Source organism: Pituophis catenifer, unplaced genomic scaffold (genome assembly GCF_029215685.1).
Source record: "Pituophis catenifer annectens isolate HBS135680 unplaced genomic scaffold, rPitCat1.0.hap2 SCAF_9, whole genome shotgun sequence".
Taxonomy (NCBI): Eukaryota; Metazoa; Chordata; class Lepidosauria; order Squamata; family Colubridae; genus Pituophis; species Pituophis catenifer.
Window position 1 is genome coordinate 16,971,001 of NW_027256889.1, and position 15,291 is coordinate 16,986,291.

Here is a 15,291-nt window from a genome sequence, read left to right on the forward strand (position 1 = left end):
AAATGTTATTATTATCTGTTTTTAAAAATCGAGTGTTTTTGCTGCCCGAGGAAGAAAACGCGTGATGCCGCGGTCAGAAAAAAAGCTGCCCAGGAGCAAAAAAAATTTTTTTTTTCTCAAATGTAATAACGGATGCTAGAATGTGATTTGGAGTGGAGTTCCATGTTTAAAAATGTTAATATTAGCTGTTTTTAAAAATCGACTGTTTTTGCTGCCGAGGAAGAAAACGTGTGATGCCGCGGTCAGAAAAAAAGCTGCCCAGGAGCAAAAAAAATTTTTTTTTTCTCAAATGTAATAACGGATGCTAGAATGTGATTCGGGGTGGAATTCCATGTCTAAAAATGTTATTATTAGCTGTTTTTAAAAATCGAGTGTTTTTGGTGCCCGAGGAAGAAAACGCGTGATGCCGCGGTCAGAAAAAAAGCTGCCGAGGAGCAAAAAAATGTTTTTTCTCAAATGTACTAACGGATGCTAGAATGTGATTCGGGGTGGAATTCCATGTCTAAAAATGTTATTATTATCTGTTTTTAAAAATCGAGTGTTTATGGTGCCCGTGGAAGAAAACGCGTGATGCCGCGGTCAGAAAAAAAGCTGCCGAGGAGCAAAAAATTTTTTTTTCTCAAATGTAATAACGGATGCTAGAATGTGATTCGGGATGGAATTCCATGTCTAAAAATGTTATTATTAGCTGTTTTTAAAAATCGAGTGTTTTTGGTGCCCGAGGAAGAAAACGCGTGATGCCGCGGTCAGAAAAAAAGCTGCCGAGGAGCAAAAAAATGTTTTTTCTCAAATGTACTAACGGATGCTAGAATGTGATTCGGGGTGGAATTCCATGTCTAAAAATGTTATTATTATCTGTTTTTAAAAATCGAGTGTTTATGGTGCCCGTGGAAGAAAACGCGTGATGCCGCGGTCAGAAAAAAGGCTGCCCAGGAGCAAAAAATTTTTTTTCCTCAAATGTAATAACGGATGCTAGAATGTGATTCGGGGTGGAATTCCATGTCTAAAAATATTATTATTAGCTGTTTTTAAAAATCGAGTGTTTTTGCTGCCCGAGGAAGAAAACGCGTGATGCCACGGTCAGAAAAAAAGCTGCCCAGGAGGAAAAAAATTTTTTTTTCTCAAATGTAATAACGGATGCTAGAATGTGATTCGGGGTGGAATTCCATGTCTAAAAATATTATTATTACCTGTTTTTAAAAATCGAGTGTTTTTGCTGCCCGAGGAAGAAAACGCGTGATGCCGCGGTCAGAAAAAAAGCTGCCCAGGACAAAAAAAATTTTTTTTTCTCAAATGTAATAACGGATGCTAGAATGTGATTCGGGGTGGAATTCCATGTCTAAAAATGTTATTATTAGCTGTTTTTAAAAATAGAGTGTTTTTGGTGCCCGAGGAAGAAAACGCGTGATGCCGCGGTCAGAAAAAAAGCTGCCCAGGAGCAAAAAAATTTTTTTCCTCAAATGTAATAACGGATGCTAGAATGTGGTTCGGGGTGGAATTCCATGTCTAAAAATGTTATTATTATCTGTTTTTAAAAATCGAGTGTTTTTGGTGCCCGAGGAAGAAAACGCGTGATGCCGCGGTCAGAAAAAAAGCTGCCCAGGAGCAAAAAAATTTTTTTCCTCAAATGTAATAACGGATGCTAGAATGTGATTTGGAGTGGAGTTCCATGTTTAAAAATGTTATTATTAGCTGTTTTTAAAAATCGAGTGTTTTTGGTGCCCGAGTAGGAAAACACGTGATGCCGCGGTCAGAAAAAAAGCTGTCGAGGAGCAAAAAATTTTTTTTTCTCAAATGTACTAACGGATGCTAGAATGTGATTCCGGGTGGAATTCCATGTCTAAAAATGTTATTATTAGCTGTTTTTAAAAATCGAGTGTTTTTGCTGCCCGAGGAAGAAAACGCGTGATGCCGCGGTCAGAAAAAAAGCTGCCGAGGAGCAAAAAATTTTTTTTTCTCAAATGTACTAACGGATGCTAGAATGTGATTCGGGGTGGAATTCCATGTCTAAAAATGTTATTATTAGCTGTTTTTAAAAATAGAGTGTTTTTGGAGCCCGAGGAAGAAAACGCGTGATGCCGCGGTCAGAAAAAAAGCTGCCCAGGAGCAAAAAAAAATTTTTTTTCTCAAATGTACTAACGGATGCTAGAATGTGATTCGGGGTGGAATTCCATGTCTAAAAATGTTATTATTAGCTGTTTTTAAAAATCGAGTGTTTTTGCTGCCCGAGGAAGAAAACGCGTGATGCCGCGGTCAGAAAAAAAGCTGTCGAGGAGCAAAAAATTTTTTTTTCTCAAATGTACTAACGGATGCTAGAATGTGATTCCGGGTGGAATTCCATGTCTAAAAATGTTATTATTAGCTGTTTTTAAAAATCGAGTGTTTTTGCTGCCCGAGGAAGAAAACGCGTGATGCCGCGGTCAGAAAAAAAGCTGCCGAGGAGCAAAAAATTTTTTTTTCTCAAATGTACTAACGGATGCTAGAATGTGATTCGGGGTGGAATTCCATGTCTAAAAATGTTATTATTAGCTGTTTTTAAAAATAGAGTGTTTTTGGAGCCCGAGGAAGAAAACGCGTGATGCCGCGGTCAGAAAAAAAGCTGCCCAGGAGCAAAAAAAAATTTTTTTTCTCAAATGTACTAACGGATGCTAGAATGTGATTCGGGGTGGAATTCCATGTCTAAAAATGTTATTATTAGCTGTTTTTAAAAATCGAGTGTTTTTGCTGCCCGAGGAAGAAAACGCGTGATGCCGCGGTCAGAAAAAAAGCTGCCGAGGAGCAAAAAAATTTTTTTTCTCAAATGTACTAACGGATGCTAGAATGTGATTCGGGGTGGAATTCCATGTCTAAAAATGTTATTATTAGCTGTTTTTAAAAATAGAGTGTTTTTGGAGCCCGAGGAAGAAAACGCGTGATGCCGCGGTCAGAAAAAAAGCTGCCCAGGAGCAAAAAAAAATTTTTTTTCTCAAATGTAATAACGGATGCTAGAATGTGATTTGGGGTGGAATTCCATGTCTAAAAATGTTATTATTACCTGTTTTTAAAAATAGAGTGTTTTTGGTGCCCGAGGAAGAAAACGCGTGATGCCGCGGTCAGAAAAATAGCTGCCCAGGAGCAAAAAAATTTTTTTTCCTCAAATTCAATAACGGATGCTAGAATGTGATTCGGGGTGGAATTCCATGTCTAAAAATGTTATTATTATCTGTTTTTAAAAATCGAGTGTTTTTGCTGCCCGAGGAAGAAAACGCGTGATGCCGCGGTCAGAAAAAAAGCTGCCCAGGAGCAAAAAAAATTTTTTTTTTCTCAAATGTAATAACAGATGCTAGAATGTGATTCGGGGTGGAATTCCATGTCTAAAAATGTTATTATTAGCTGTTTTTAAAAATCGAGTGTTTTTCGTGCCCGAGGAAGAAAACGCGTGATGCCGCGGTCAGAAAAAAAGCTGCCCAGGAGCAAAAAAAATTTTTTTTCCTCAAATGTAATAACGGATGCTAGAATGTGATTCGGGGTGGAGTTCCATGTTTAAAAATGTTAATATTAGCTGTTTTTAAAAATCGACTGTTTTTGCTGCCGAGGAAGAAAACGTGTGATGCCGCGGTCAGAAAAAAAGCTGCCCAGGAGCAAAAAAAATTTTTTTTTTCTCAAATGTAATAACGGATGCTAGAATGTGATTCGGGGTGGAATTCCATGTCTAAAAATGTTATTATTAGCTGTTTTTAAAAATCGAGTGTTTTTGGTGCCCGAGGAAGAAAACGCGTGATGCCGCGGTCAGAAAAAAAGCTGCCGAGGAGCAAAAAAATGTTTTTTCTCAAATGTACTAACGGATGCTAGAATGTGATTCGGGGTGGAATTCCATGTCTAAAAATGTTATTATTATCTGTTTTTAAAAATCGAGTGTTTTTGGTGCCCGAGGAAGAAAACGCGTGATGCCGCGGTCAGAAAAAAAGCTGCCCAGGAGCAAAAAAATTTTTTTCCTCAAATGTAATAACGGATGCTAGAATGTGATTTGGAGTGGAGTTCCATGTTTAAAAATGTTATTATTAGCTGTTTTTAAAAATCGAGTGTTTTTGGTGCCCGAGTAGGAAAACACGTGATGCCGCGGTCAGAAAAAAAGCTGTCGAGGAGCAAAAAATTTTTTTTTCTCAAATGTACTAACGGATGCTAGAATGTGATTCCGGGTGGAATTCCATGTCTAAAAATGTTATTATTAGCTGTTTTTAAAAATCGAGTGTTTTTGCTGCCCGAGGAAGAAAACACGTGATGCCGCGGTCAGAAAAAAAGCTGCCGAGGAGCAAAAAATTTTTTTTTCTCAAATGTACTAACGGATGCTAGAATGTGATTCGGGGTGGAATTCCATGTCTAAAAATGTTATTATTAGCTGTTTTTAAAAATAGAGTGTTTTTGGAGCCCGAGGAAGAAAACGCGTGATGCCGCGGTCAGAAAAAAAGCTGCCCAGGAGCAAAAAAAAATTTTTTTTCTCAAATGTACTAACGGATGCTAGAATGTGATTCGGGGTGGAATTCCATGTCTAAAAATGTTATTATTAGCTGTTTTTAAAAATCGAGTGTTTTTGCTGCCCGAGGAAGAAAACGCGTGATGCCGCGGTCAGAAAAAAAGCTGCCGAGGAGCAAAAAAATTTTTTTTCTCAAATGTACTAACGGATGCTAGAATGTGATTCGGGGTGGAATTCCATGTCTAAAAATGTTATTATTAGCTGTTTTTAAAAATAGAGTGTTTTTGGAGCCCGAGGAAGAAAACGCGTGATGCCGCGGTCAGAAAAAAAGCTGCCCAGGAGCAAAAAAAAATTTTTTTTCTCAAATGTAATAACGGATGCTAGAATGTGATTTGGGGTGGAATTCCATGTCTAAAAATGTTATTATTACCTGTTTTTAAAAATAGAGTGTTTTTGGTGCCCGAGGAAGAAAACGCGTGATGCCGCGGTCAGAAAAAAAGCTGCCCAGGAGCAAAAAAATTTTTTTTCCTCAAATTCAATAACGGATGCTAGAATGTGATTCGGGGTGGAATTCCATGTCTAAAAATGTTATTATTATCTGTTTTTAAAAATCGAGTGTTTTTGCTGCCCGAGGAAGAAAACGCGTGATGCCGCGGTCAGAAAAAAAGCTGCCCAGGAGCAAAAAAAATTTTTTTTTTCTCAAATGTAATAACGGATGCTAGAATGTGATTTGGAGTGGAGTTCCATGTTTAAAAATGTTAATATTAGCTGTTTTTAAAAATCGACTGTTTTTGCTGCCGAGGAAGAAAACGTGTGATGCCGCGGTCAGAAAAAAAGCTGCCCAGGAGCAAAAAAAATTTTTTTTTTCTCAAATGTAATAACGGATGCTAGAATGTGATTCGGGGTGGAATTCCATGTCTAAAAATGTTATTATTAGCTGTTTTTAAAAATCGAGTGTTTTTGGTGCCCGAGGAAGAAAACGCGTGATGCCGCGGTCAGAAAAAAAGCTGCCGAGGAGCAAAAAAATGTTTTTTCTCAAATGTACTAACGGATGCTAGAATGTGATTCGGGGTGGAATTCCATGTCTAAAAATGTTATTATTATCTGTTTTTAAAAATCGAGTGTTTATGGTGCCCGTGGAAGAAAACGCGTGATGCCGCGGTCAGAAAAAAAGCTGCCGAGGAGCAAAAAATTTTTTTTTCTCAAATGTAATAACGGATGCTAGAATGTGATTCGGGATGGAATTCCATGTCTAAAAATGTTATTATTAGCTGTTTTTAAAAATCGAGTGTTTTTGGTGCCCGAGGAAGAAAACGCGTGATGCCGCGGTCAGAAAAAAAGCTGCCGAGGAGCAAAAAAATGTTTTTTCTCAAATGTACTAACGGATGCTAGAATGTGATTCGGGGTGGAATTCCATGTCTAAAAATGTTATTATTATCTGTTTTTAAAAATCGAGTGTTTATGGTGCCCGTGGAAGAAAACGCGTGATGCCGCGGTCAGAAAAAAGGCTGCCCAGGAGCAAAAAATTTTTTTTCCTCAAATGTAATAACGGATGCTAGAATGTGATTCGGGGTGGAATTCCATGTCTAAAAATATTATTATTAGCTGTTTTTAAAAATCGAGTGTTTTTGCTGCCCGAGGAAGAAAACGCGTGATGCCACGGTCAGAAAAAAAGCTGCCCAGGAGGAAAAAAATTTTTTTTTCTCAAATGTAATAACGGATGCTAGAATGTGATTCGGGGTGGAATTCCATGTCTAAAAATATTATTATTACCTGTTTTTAAAAATCGAGTGTTTTTGCTGCCCGAGGAAGAAAACGCGTGATGCCGCGGTCAGAAAAAAAGCTGCCCAGGACAAAAAAAATTTTTTTTTCTCAAATGTAATAACGGATGCTAGAATGTGATTCGGGGTGGAATTCCATGTCTAAAAATGTTATTATTAGCTGTTTTTAAAAATAGAGTGTTTTTGGTGCCCGAGGAAGAAAACGCGTGATGCCGCGGTCAGAAAAAAAGCTGCCCAGGAGCAAAAAAATTTTTTTCCTCAAATGTAATAACGGATGCTAGAATGTGGTTCGGGGTGGAATTCCATGTCTAAAAATGTTATTATTATCTGTTTTTAAAAATCGAGTGTTTTTGGTGCCCGAGGAAGAAAACGCGTGATGCCGCGGTCAGAAAAAAAGCTGCCCAGGAGCAAAAAAATTTTTTTCCTCAAATGTAATAACGGATGCTAGAATGTGATTTGGAGTGGAGTTCCATGTTTAAAAATGTTATTATTAGCTGTTTTTAAAAATCGAGTGTTTTTGGTGCCCGAGTAGGAAAACACGTGATGCCGCGGTCAGAAAAAAAGCTGTCGAGGAGCAAAAAATTTTTTTTTCTCAAATGTACTAACGGATGCTAGAATGTGATTCCGGGTGGAATTCCATGTCTAAAAATGTTATTATTAGCTGTTTTTAAAAATCGAGTGTTTTTGCTGCCCGAGGAAGAAAACGCGTGATGCCGCGGTCAGAAAAAAAGCTGCCGAGGAGCAAAAAATTTTTTTTTCTCAAATGTACTAACGGATGCTAGAATGTGATTCGGGGTGGAATTCCATGTCTAAAAATGTTATTATTAGCTGTTTTTAAAAATAGAGTGTTTTTGGAGCCCGAGGAAGAAAACGCGTGATGCCGCGGTCAGAAAAAAAGCTGCCCAGGAGCAAAAAAAAATTTTTTTTCTCAAATGTACTAACGGATGCTAGAATGTGATTCGGGGTGGAATTCCATGTCTAAAAATGTTATTATTAGCTGTTTTTAAAAATCGAGTGTTTTTGCTGCCCGAGGAAGAAAACGCGTGATGCCGCGGTCAGAAAAAAAGCTGCCGAGGAGCAAAAAAATTTTTTTTCTCAAATGTACTAACGGATGCTAGAATGTGATTCGGGGTGGAATTCCATGTCTAAAAATGTTATTATTAGCTGTTTTTAAAAATAGAGTGTTTTTGGAGCCCGAGGAAGAAAACGCGTGATGCCGCGGTCAGAAAAAAAGCTGCCCAGGAGCAAAAAAAAATTTTTTTTCTCAAATGTAATAACGGATGCTAGAATGTGATTTGGGGTGGAATTCCATGTCTAAAAATGTTATTATTACCTGTTTTTAAAAATAGAGTGTTTTTGGTGCCCGAGGAAGAAAACGCGTGATGCCGCGGTCAGAAAAAAAGCTGCCCAGGAGCAAAAAAATTTTTTTTCCTCAAATTCAATAACGGATGCTAGAATGTGATTCGGGGTGGAATTCCATGTTTAAAAATGTTATTATTAGCTGTTTTAAAAAATCGAGTGTTTTTGCTGCCCGAGGAAGAAAACGCGTGATGCCACGGTCAGAAAAAAAGCTGCCGAGGAGCAAAAAAATTTTTTTTCTCAAATGTAATAACGGATGCTAGAATGTGATTCGGGGTGGAATTCCATGTCTAAAAATGTTATTATTATCTGTTTTTAAAAATCGAGTGTTTTTGCTGCCCGAGGAAGAAAACGCGTGATGCCACGGTCAGAAAAAAAGCTGCCCAGGAGCAAAAAAATTTTTTTCCTCAAATGTAATAACGGATGCTAGAATGTGATTTGGAGTGGAGTACCATGTTTAAAAATGTTATTATTAGCTGTTTTTAAAAATCTAGTGTTTTTGGTGTCCGAGTAGGAAAACACGTGATGCCGCGGTCAGAAAAAAAGCTGCCGAGGAGCAAAAAATTTTTTTTTCTCAAATGTACTAACGGATGCTAGAATGTGATTCGGGGTGGAATTCCATGTCTAAAAATGTTATTATTAGCTGTTTTTAAAAATCGAGTGTTTTTGCTGCCCGAGGAAGAAAACGTGTGATGCCGCGGTCAGAAAAAAAGCTGCCGAGGAGCAAAAAAAATTTTTTTCTCAAATGTACTAACGGATGCTAGAATGTGATTTGGGGTGGAATTCCATGTCTAAAAATGTTATTATTAGCTGTTTTTAAAAATAGAGTGTTTTTGGAGCCCGAGGAAGAAAACGCGTGATGCCGCGGTCAGAAAAAAAGCTGCCCAGGAGCAAAAAAAAATTTTTTTTCTCAAATGTAATAACGGATGCTAGAATGTGATTTGGGGTGGAATTCCATGTCTAAAAATGTTATTATTACCTGTTTTTAAAAATAGAGTGTTTTTGGTGCCCGAGGAAGAAAACGCGTGATGCCGCGGTCAGAAAAAAAGCTGCCCAGGAGCAAAAAAATTTTTTTTCCTCAAATTCAATAACGGATGCTAGAATGTGATTCGGGGTGGAATCCCATGTTTAAAAATGTTATTATTAGCTGTTTTTAAAAATCGAGTGTTTTTGCTGCCCGAGAAAGAAAACGCTTGATGCCACGGTCAGAAAAAAAGCTGCCGAGGAGCAAAAAAATTTTTTTTCTCAAATGTAATAACGGATGCTAGAATGTGATTCGGGGTGGAATTCCATGTCTAAAAATGTTATTATTATCTGTTTTTAAAAATCGAGTGTTTTTGCTGCCCGAGGAAGAAAACGCGTGATGCCGCGGTCAGAAAAAAAGCTGCCCAGGAGCAAAAAAAATTTTTTTTTCTCAAATGTAATAACGGATGCTAGAATGTGATTCGGGGTGGAATTCCATGTCTAAAAATGTTATTATTAGCTGTTTTTAAAAATCGAGTGTTTTTGGTGCCCGAGGAAGAAAACGCGTGATGCCGCGGTCAGAAAAAAAGCTGCCCAGGAGCAAAAAAAATTTTTTTTTCTCAAATGTAATAACGGATGCTAGAATGTGATTCGGGGTGGAATTCCATGTCTAAAAATATTATTATTAGCTGTTTTTAAAAATCGAGTGTTTTTGCTGCCCGAGGAAGAAAACGCGTGATGCCGCGGTCAGAAAAAAAGCTGCCCAGGAGGAAAAATTTTTTTTTTCCTCAAATGTAATAACGGATGCTAGAATGTGATTCGGGGTGGAATTCCATGTGTAAAAATGTTATTATTAGCTGTTTTTAAAAATCGAGTGTTTTTGCTGCCCAAGGAAGAAAACGCGTGATGCCGCGGTCAGAAAAAAAGCTGCCGAGGAGCAAAAAAATTTTTTTTCTCAAATGTACTAACGGATGCTGGAATGTGATTCGGGGTGGAATTCCATGTCTAAAAATGTTATTATTAGCTGTTTTTAAAAATAGAGTGTTTTTGGAGCCCGAGGAAGAAAACGCGTGATGCCGCGGTCAGAAAAAAAGCTGCCCAGGAGCAAAAAAAAATTTTTTTTCTCAAATGTAATAACGGATGCTAGAATGTGATTTGGGGTGGAATTCCATGTCTAAAAATGTTATTATTACCTGTTTTTAAAAATAGAGTGTTTTTGGTGCCCGAGGAAGAAAACGCGTGATGCCGCGGTCAGAAAAAAAGCTGCCCAGGAGCAAAAAAATTTTTTTTCCTCAAATTCAATAACGGATGCTAGAATGTGATTCGGGGTGGAATCCCATGTTTAAAAATGTTATTATTAGCTGTTTTTAAAAATCGAGTGTTTTTGCTGCCCGAGAAAGAAAACGCGTGATGCCACGGTCAGAAAAAAAGCTGGCGAGGAGCAAAAAAATTTTTTTTCTCAAATGTAATAACGGATGCTAGAATGTGATTCGGGGTGGAATTCCATGTCTAAAAATGTTATTATTATCTGTTTTTAAAAATCGAGTGTTTTTGCTGCCCGAGGAAGAAAACGCGTGATGCCGCGGTCAGAAAAAAAGCTGCCCAGGAGCAAAAAAAATTTTTTTTTTCTCAAATGTAATAACGGATGCTAGAATGTGATTCGGGGTGGAATTCCATGTCTAAAAATGTTATTATTAGCTGTTTTTAAAAATCGAGTGTTTTTGGTGCCCGAGGAAGAAAACGCGTGATGCCGCGGTCAGAAAAAAAGCTGCCCAGGAGCAAAAAAAAATTTTTTTTCTCAAATGTAATAACGGATGCTAGAATGTGATTCGGGGTGGAATTCCATGTCTAAAAATATTATTATTAGCTGTTTTTAAAAATCGAGTGTTTTTGCTGCCCGAGGAAGAAAACGCGTGATGCCGCGGTCAGAAAAAAAGCTGCCCAGGAGGAAAAAATTTTTTTTTCCTCAAATGTAATAACGGATGCTAGAATGTGATTCGGGGGGGAATTCCATGTCTAAAAATGTTATTATTAGCTGTTTTTAAAAATCGAGTGTTTTTGCTGCCCAAGGAAGAAAACGCGTGATGCCGCGGTCAGAAAAAAAGCTGCCGAGGAGCAAAAAATTTTTTTTTCTCAAATGTACTAACGGATGCTAGAATGTGATTCGGGGTGGAATTCCATGTCTAAAAATGTTATTATTATCTGTTTTTAAAAATCGAGTGTTTTTGGTGCCCGAGGAAGAAAACGCGTGATGCCACGGTCAGAAAAAAAGCTGCCCAGGAGCAAAAAAATTTTTTTCCTCAAATGTAATAACGGATGCTAGAATGTGATTTGGAGTGGAGTTCCATGTTTAAAAATGTTATTATTAGCTGTTTTTAAAAATCGAGTGTTTTTGGTGCCCGAGTAGGAAAACACGTGATGCCGCGGTCAGAAAAAAAGCTGCCGAGGAGCAAAAAATTTTTTTTTCTCAAATGTACTAACGGATGCTAGAATGTGATTCGGGGTGGAATTCCATGTCTAAAAATGTTATTATTAGCTGTTTTTAAAAATCGAGTGTTTTTGCTGCCCGAGGAAGAAAACGCGTGATGCCGCGGTCAGAAAAAAAGCTGCCGAGGAGCAAAAAAATTTTTTTTCTCAAATGTACTAACGGATGCTAGAATGTGATTCGGGGTGGAATTCCATGTCTAAAAATGTTATTATTAGCTGTTTTTAAAAATAGAGTGTTTTTGGAGCCCGAGGAAGAAAACGCGTGATGCCGCGGTCAGAAAAAAAGCTGCCCAGGAGCAAAAAAAAAAATTTTTTTCTCAAATGTAATAACGGATGCTAGAATGTGATTTGGGGTGGAATTCCATGTCTAAAAATGTTATTATTACCTGTTTTTAAAAATAGAGTGTTTTTGGTGCCCGAGGAAGAAAACGCGTGATGCCGCGGTCAGAAAAAAAGCTGCCCAGGAGCAAAAAAATTTTTTTTCCTCAAATTCAATAACGGATGCTAGAATGTGATTCGGGGTGGAATCCCATGTTTAAAAATGTTATTATTAGCTGTTTTTAAAAATCGAGTGTTTTTGCTGCCCGAGAAAGAAAACGCGTGATGCCACGGTCAGAAAAAAAGCTGCCGAGGAGCAAAAAAATTTTTTTTCTCAAATGTAATAATGGATGCTGGAATGTGATTCGGGGTGGAATTCCATGTCTAAAAATGTTATTATTATCTGTTTTTAAAAATCGAGTGTTTTTGCTGCCTGAGGAAGAAAACGCGTGATGCCGCGGTCAGAAAAAAAGCTGCCCAGGAGCAAAAAAAAATTTTTTTTTCTCAAATGTAATAACAGATGCTAGAATGTGATTCGGGGTGGAATTCCATGTGTAAAAATGTTATTATTAGCTGTTTTTAAAAATCGAGTGTTTTTGGTGCCCGAGGAAGAAAACGCGTGATGCCGCGGTCAGAAAAAAAGCTGCCCAGGAGCAAAAAAAATTTTTTTTTCTCAAATGTAATAACGGATGCTAGAATGTGATTCGGGGTGGAATTCCATGTCTAAAAATATTATTATTAGCTGTTTTTAAAAATCGAGTGTTTTTGCTGCCCGAGGAAGAAAACGCGTGATGCCGCGGTCAGAAAAAAAGCTGCCCAGGACGAAAAAAATTTTTTTTTCTCAAATGTAATAACGGATGCTAGAATGTGATTCGGGGTGGAATTCCATGTCTAAAAATGTTATTATTAGCTGTTTTTAAAAATCGAGTGTTTTTGCTGCCCGAGGAAGAAAACGCGTGATGCCGCGGTCAGAAAAAAAGCTGCCCAGGAGGAAAAATTTTTTTTTTCCTCAAATGTAATAACGGATGCTAGAATGTGATTCGGGGTGGAATTCCATGTCTAAAAATGTTATTATTAGCTGTTTTTAAAAATTGAGTGTTTTTGCTGCCCGAGGAAGAAAACGCGTGATGCCGCGGTCAGAAAAAAAGCTGCCCAGGAGCAAAAATTTTTTTTTCCTCAAATGTAATAACGGATGCTAGAATGTGATTTGGAGTGGAGTTCCATGTTTAAAAATGTTAATATTAGCTGTTTTTAAAAATCGACTGTTTTTGCTGCCGAGGAAGAAAACGTGTGATGCCGCGGTCAGAAAAAAAGCTGCCCAGGAGCAAAAAAAATTTTTTTTTTCTCAAATGTAATAACGGATGCTAGAATGTGATTCGGGGTGGAATTCCATGTCTAAAAATGTTATTATTAGCTGTTTTTAAAAATCGAGTGTTTTTGGTGCCCGAGGAAGAAAACGCGTGATGCCACGGTCAGAAAAAAAGCTGCCGAGGAGCAAAAAAATGTTTTTTCTCAAATGTACTAACGGATGCTAGAATGTGATTCGGGGTGGAATTCCATGTCTAAAAATGTTATTATTATCTGTTTTTAAAAATCGAGTGTTTATGGTGCCCGTGGAAGAAAACGCGTGATGCCGCGGTCAGAAAAAAAGCTGCCGAGGAGCAAAAATTTTTTTTTTCTCAAATGTAATAACGGATGCTAGAATGTGATTCGGGGTGGAATTCCATGTCTAAAAATGTTATTATTATCTGTTTTTAAAAATCGAGTGTTTATGGTGCCCGTGGAAGAAAACGCGTGATGCCGCGGTCAGAAAAAAGGCTGCCCAGGAGCAAAAAATTTTTTTTCCTCAAATGTAATAACGGATGCTAGAATGTGATTCGGGGTGGAATTCCATGTCTAAAAATATTATTATTAGCTGTTTTTAAAAATCGAATGTTTTTGCTGCCCGAGGAAGAAAACGCGTGATGCCACGGTCAGAAAAAAAGCTGCCCAGGAGGAAAAAAATTTTTTTTTCTCAAATGTAATAACGGATGCTAGAATGTGATTCGGGGTGGAATTCCATGTCTAAAAATATTATTATTACCTGTTTTTAAAAATCGAGTGTTTTTGCTGCCCGAGGAAGAAAACGCGTGATGCCGCGGTCAGAAAAAAAGCTGCCCAGGACAAAAAAAAATTTTTTTTCTCAAATGTAATAACGGATGCTAGAATGTGATTCGGGGTGGAATTCCATGTCTAAAAATGTTATTATTAGCTGTTTTTAAAAATAGAGTGTTTTTGGTGCCCGAGGAAGAAAACGCGTGATGCCGCGGTCAGAAAAAAAGCTGCCCAGGAGCAAAAAAATTTTTTTCCTCAAATGTAATAACGGATGCTAGAATGTGGTTCGGGGTGGAATTCCATGTCTAAAAATGTTATTATTATCTGTTTTTAAAAATCGAGTGTTTTTGGTGCCCGAGGAAGAAAACGCGTGATGCCGCGGTCAGAAAAAAAGCTGCCCAGGAGCAAAAAAATTTTTTTCCTCAAATGTAATAACGGATGCTAGAATGTGATTTGGAGTGGAGTTCCATGTTTAAAAATGTTATTATTAGCTGTTTTTAAAAATCGAGTGTTTTTGGTGCCCGAGTAGGAAAACACGTGATGCCGCGGTCAGAAAAAAAGCTGTCGAGGAGCAAAAATTTTTTTTTTCTCAAATGTACTAACGGATGCTAGAATGTGATTCCGGGTGGAATTCCATGTCTAAAAATGTTATTATTAGCTGTTTTTAAAAATCGAGTGTTTTTGCTGCCCGAGGAAGAAAACGCGTGATGCCGCGGTCAGAAAAAAAGCTGCCGAGGAGCAAAAAATTTTTTTTTCTCAAATGTACTAACGGATGCTAGAATGTGATTCGGGGTGGAATTCCATGTCTAAAAATGTTATTATTAGCTGTTTTTAAAAATAGAGTGTTTTTGGAGCCCGAGGAAGAAAACGCGTGATGCCGCGGTCAGAAAAAAAGCTGCCCAGGAGCAAAAAAAAATTTTTTTTCTCAAATGTACTAACGGATGCTAGAATGTGATTCGGGGTGGAATTCCATGTCTAAAAATGTTATTATTAGCTGTTTTTAAAAATCGAGTGTTTTTGCTGCCCGAGGAAGAAAACGCGTGATGCCGCGGTCAGAAAAAAAGCTGCCGAGGAGCAAAAAAATTTTTTTTTCTCAAATGTACTAACGGATGCTAGAATGTGATTCGGGGTGGAATTCCATGTCTAAAAATGTTATTATTAGCTGTTTTTAAAAATAGAGTGTTTTTGGAGCCCGAGGAAGAAAACGCGTGATGCCGCGGTCAGAAAAAAAGCTGCCCAGGAGCAAAAAAATTTTTTTTCCTCAAATTCAATAACGGATGCTAGAATGTGATTCGGGGTGGAATCCCATGTTTAAAAATGTTATTATTAGCTGTTTTTAAAAATCGAGTGTTTTTGCTGCCCGAGGAAGAAAACGCGTGATGCCACGGTCAGAAAAAAAGCTGCCGAGGAGCAAAAAATTTTTTTTTCTCAAATGTAATAACGGATGCTAGAATGTGATTCGGGGTGGAATTCCATGTCTAAAAATGTTATTATTATCTGTTTTTAAAAATCGAGTGTTTTTGCTGCCCGAGGAAGAAAACGCGTGATGCCGCGGTCAGAAAAAAAGCTGCCCAGGAGCAAAAAAAATTTTTTTTTTCTCAAATGTAATAACGGATGCTAGAATGTGATTCGGGGTGGAATTCCATGTCTAAAAATGTTATTATTAGCTGTTTTTAAAAATCGAGTGTTTTTGGTGCCCGAGGAAGAAAACGCGTGATGCCGCGGTCAGAAAAAAAGCTGCCCACGAGCAAAAAAAATTTTTTTTTCTCAAATGTAATAACGGATGCTAGAATGTGATTCGGGGTGGAATTCCATTTTTAAAAATGTTATTATTAG